The sequence below is a fragment of the Nicotiana attenuata genome, chromosome 1 (assembly GCF_001879085.1).
Source record: "Nicotiana attenuata strain UT chromosome 1, NIATTr2, whole genome shotgun sequence".
Lineage (NCBI taxonomy): Eukaryota > Viridiplantae > Streptophyta > Magnoliopsida > Solanales > Solanaceae > Nicotiana > Nicotiana attenuata.
In genome coordinates this window covers 34,439,191-34,444,592 of record NC_031989.1, presented here as the reverse complement: position 1 = coordinate 34,444,592, position 5,402 = coordinate 34,439,191, and positions in this window count along the sequence as shown.

The following is a 5,402-nucleotide window of genomic DNA, read 5'->3' as shown; positions in this document are numbered from 1 at the left end:
TTCCATAACAAGCTCCGAAATGCTCCCCGGCGACCCGATACTCAACCCGAACATACGCCCAAGTCTGAAATCATCATACAAACTTATTAGAACCTTCAAATCCCTATTCCGAGGTCATTTACTCAAAAGTCAAACCTTAGTTAGTTCTTCCAACTTAAAGCTTCTGAAATTAGAATTTTTCTTCCGAAATTCAATTCCGACTACGCATACAAGTCGTAAAACATGAAGTGAAGCTACTCAAAGCCTCAAATCGCTGAACGATGCGCTATAGATCAAAACGACCGGTCAGGTCATTACATTCTTCCCCACTTAAACATACGTTCGTCCTCGAACGTGCCAAGATCTGTTCCGGAGTTGTCCAAAATCACTGTTTAACACCTCGTGCACCTACCCGTGCCTCCACAACCTATGTGAGCACATTAGCACGAGCCTGACTGAAGATTCCGCCTATAACCTTGGCTAACAAGCCTAAGAACCAAATTCCAACATCCGAAATTCTCCACGAGACTCGATTTTAACATACGAACACTGCATCAATCACTACACACTATACCAAAACATGATCGTGCACTTTTGCTGAAATCACACCATGTACCGTATAATTCGCATGCCCATAATAACATCCTCCAACCACAATAGCTGCAATTTCACGAATCCAATGCCCGCAATACGCCTCATAACACATGTAAGCCATGTTCCAACTCATCCATTACTGCCACAATGAATGAGATGTGTAGAAACTCAGAACCACCTACCAAAACAATAAATCATGGGGCCTTTCCTCCTGACAAGAACCATTACCTCGTTCTGAACTGAATAACGATATTTTGTCTTTAATATACCTTATATAAATATAACTGCACTGATTTCAGGTCCAAAAATCTTGTCCCACCCAATACAAGCTGCTCGGGCAATAAGCCATCTCAACACCGCCAAAACTCTCATATGACGCCATCAATGCGCCAACAAGCTAAAAACACAAATGTGATACATAAGGAGAAACGAACTCTGGAAAAGAACTAACCGGCTCGCGTAGTGAATAAAACGGTCAAACAGATGCTATGAACTCTTCTCAGAAAATGAGGAACAAAATACACAAGGATAAATATAGGGAACCGTACTCAACATCTCACTATTGCGGTGTGCAACCCGATCCACACATGATACCATTGTGGCGTGCAACCCGATCCAAATATGATACTATTGCGGCATACAACCTGATCCAAATAACCTACCCGTGGTGGCGTTCCACCCAATCCACACATAACAATAAATAAGGAAGTACCCATCAGGCCAAAATGCTTATACCTACGAAATACCCGAATCTCGACCACAAGCATGCCAAGTGCAAAAATATAGCCCTAGGGAGACGGATAGCGCCATACGCGACAAAACCCAAGCACAACTAAGGTGCAATAAATGACCTGCATCTCGAGAGCTATCCTGCTCATATAACACCACAAGCTACCCAGGATCACAACACACGTGCAAATAATTAAGCTGTCTCACAACCCACCTGGCACAATAGAGTATTACATGGAATAGATGACGACGGGAATAACATACAACGCCTAAAGACTCCTCCGTAAGCAAACTATGCCAAATTAACACATCCGACCTGATGTAGCGCACACATTCCGATTCTGATCATACCATACTGGGCCAACAACCTCTCAAGGATCCACAATGGCCCTATTTATGACACAGACGAGCATCCGTCCAATCCGGAACAAACTCCCACAGTCCACAACCAAAGGAATAGAGAGCCCTTCGGACATAAGCTCTCACATTAGCGACAGTACCAAAATCTCCATACTTGGTTTCACTCCTTAATAATCAAGTGACTAACATGTCACACTCATACAAATTTCCCCGTGGAATACACTCTCACGACCTTCTGCACCAGGTAGCATGGTTTGCACATCCGTACCACCAACATACTAATGTTGTAAAGAAAATCAAGAATCCGCAATCCAGCACACAAAGCCTCTTACACAAGACACCGTCCATAGGTGACACTAAAGAAAATGCCCGCTTACTCTGAACATCTGAATTCCTCCCTGCTCATCCGAGCTCGTAACATTCTTTTTTAACACCAACCGCAACCTTGATCCCCCACTTCCAATTTCCGTACCGCTTACTGTACCTATCATGCCGCTACGCAAGAGTACAGGAATTCATCATAACCCCTAAACTATTAGTAGAATAAACACTTCATTGGCTAGAAACCTTTCACTTAACTCATCTCAGAAGAACCATCGCAACTCGTAACTAAACTACCATAACCATAGAAAATACAAATCTCATGTCGCGATCTAAACCGCCATAACTCTTCCAGAATTCATTTACGCCACAAAGTCATTGTTGATACCCAATTTTTCCCTATGTATTTTTACATATACTCAAAATATTCTCAAAATAGTATGTACATACATACATAAGCATACCCAAGAGTTTTGGTATTTTTCCTTATTTTAAAGTTTTTTTAAAATCACTTTGTTGTCTATTTTAATAGTACAAAATTCAATAATTATTTCCAGACGATCATTTTTGGTGAATAATTTATCTTATTCTCATATTTACACCCAGACATAATTAAGGTGATTTTTTTGCATATTTTATATAATTTATTTGGTATTTTTAAAGCTAAATTGCTATAATTGCAATTATAGCCTATTTTCCGATTAATAGTATTTTATAATTACAAAATCGCTCCCAGTGTTTTTTAATTAACATTTATATGTTATTACTCCTTTTAATTGGTTTTTAAAACTATATTAACTATTTTTATTAAAATAAAAAGGGAAGAAATGGCTGTTTAATATTTAGCCTCGTTCATTTCAATTATAACCCTTTTACATTCCAATTTTAACCACAAATTGAACCCCCAATTTCAACCCCAAAACCCCCGACCCAGTCCTCAAATCACCCGACCCATATCTGATTGAAATGACCCGGTCCAGCTTTAATCTAATTTGAGCCGTTAATCAAATGAGATCAACGACCCAGGTTTTATTCCAAAATTAATACAACCCAACCCCCCCCCCAAACCCCTCATTTTAGAGACGGTCTCTCTCTCTCTCTCTCTACACTGACTCTTGCTCTCCCTGCTCTCTAGAACCTTCTGGTTCTCTCCTTCGTCTCCGATGAATCGACCGCCTCTCCGGCCACCTCCAACCTCACTTCTCTCGACCACCAACCACCGTGAAACCTTGTCTTGTTGATTCCCTCTATCTTCGAGACTCCAGAAGCCTCCACCATGCAAGATGGTCATCGGAATCTCTGCCTGGTTTGTCTCCGACCTTTCTCCGATGGTTTATGGTTCGATGGTGCTGCGAGCATCATTATTAACTAGTTTCACAGCCAGGTTCCTTACCTCTCACTGGTTTATTACGAAACCCAAATACCTTGTCTTCTTAAACGATTTTTAACTTATTCTTTTGTGTTTTACACTACTCTCTACTAGATCTTTTCGATTGTTCAAGTTTTCAACGTTTTGTTCTTCTTTTAAAACTAGGGTGTCCTGAACCCTTTCGAAATCACTATATCTTCTGATTTTTTGAGTATTATGTGTTTATGTTTGTGTTATGTGCTTGTTGGTGTGATCTTCTGGTTACTCTCCAAGTTCCATGCTTTAATTTTGCTATTAGGGTTCCAGCCTTCTATTGATTTTGTGATTTCTTGCTTAGGGTTCTATGATTTTCATGCCTATTGTGTTTTATAGGTCTAATTGTTCATCGTTTACCAAATATTCTGCTGATTTTGTGCATCTCTTCGAATCCCTGAATTTGTATATGTTTTCCTTAGAAGATTTACACTGGTTTTTGAATCACTTCCTTATTTGTGAAATGCTCTCCTTAATTAGTACTGATTCCCTGTGATATTCAATTTCATCCGTGATTCTTTGAACTAATTTGTGTGCACAATATGCTGTCCTTATACTTTCCTTACTTGAAATATTCTGTATACTTTTACTACTCCTATTATGAAAATACCAGTCTTGCAAATAATAATTTTCCTTATTTGATACAATTTGTACCCGTTTAAACTATGACTCCTTAATTGAAGGGAGTCCGAGGTTTTAGTTGATTCTAATTGGTATTATTTCCATAATTATGATCAGTCTATATGTATTACCTTATTTTCACTTAATTTGAGAGCCATAAGTACCCCCATTCTCTTTTGCATTACACACTGATACATTGCACATCATACACAAGAACAAAAAGGTTCATTGCTCTGAACTCTCTCTTACACACATAAGCATACTCAGTGTTCTCTCTTATTTTCTACACATCCTCTCCCGCTTTCCTATTGATTACTGATTACTCAGTCGGCTAAAAGCCAAGACTGATTGATCTTTGGGGGCTGCTCCATTATTCTACTGCTCTATACATTGTTGATTGTTTGGTCTGCATACTACTGCTCACTTCCCTGCACACTACTGCTCTACACTATCTCATCCTTGACTGGTATGCCCTCTATTTGATTTGTAGCATCCAAAACAATATGCTTTTATACATGCTGCACTTTATTTTGTTTCTTCTATGCTTTTACTTATGGTTCTGCTGTCCTTATTGCAACTAGTATGCCCCATGTGTGACTATCCTCCTATTTATCCAGCATGCCTACTGGTTTGCTTAATGCATGTTCTCTCCTACTCCCTAGCCCCAGTACATTCTCAACATGTGATCATGAGCTATTTACCCTACTCCCCTTTTCCCTGTTTGTGTCTACTGCCCGGAACTATACGAGGTATTTTGGTTCTGAGTTTTGTCAAAACTGTCCCATTGTTTTTCTTTCAAAGCTGGTTCTACATGGATCATTCTTTTTTAAAACTGCTTTTCAACTCAATTTCTTTAAAGAAATTTCTATCACTCTCACTACTCCTAGAGTTTAGGTTGTACCCCCCTTCGTGTAAGCATTGCCTTGGGCACCTTTGAGTACCCATTGAACTTTGATGCACAAGGCTGGTAATTCCACACTGCACTTGTTCAAACATTTTTGTAATGTTTGGGTGCTGGTATTGGCCAAGGACCCCCATTGGGCCCTTAGGGAGCTTTGCCGCACCCAAACCATGGTCAAGGCTGTGGAACTCGAAAGAAGTGAGGTTGGAAGATTGGGCCTGGTTGAAGGCTCCCTATAGAGTAGCTTCTTATTTTATTTTATTTTCATTATGTAATTCAGCTATCGTGGTTTGTAATAATTTGTAAATAACTTATTGGGGTTATAGTAAAATTGGGAGGGATTATGCATGCTTAGTTTAATTAATGGGTAGAAAACATGTCTATAGGGTTTTACTTACCAATTTGTGCAATAGAAGCCATGCGTAGGACATGCATCTTACACCTAGATATCCTGTTTTAGGCTCTTTACTTTCAGATTGTTATACTCACTTTGCG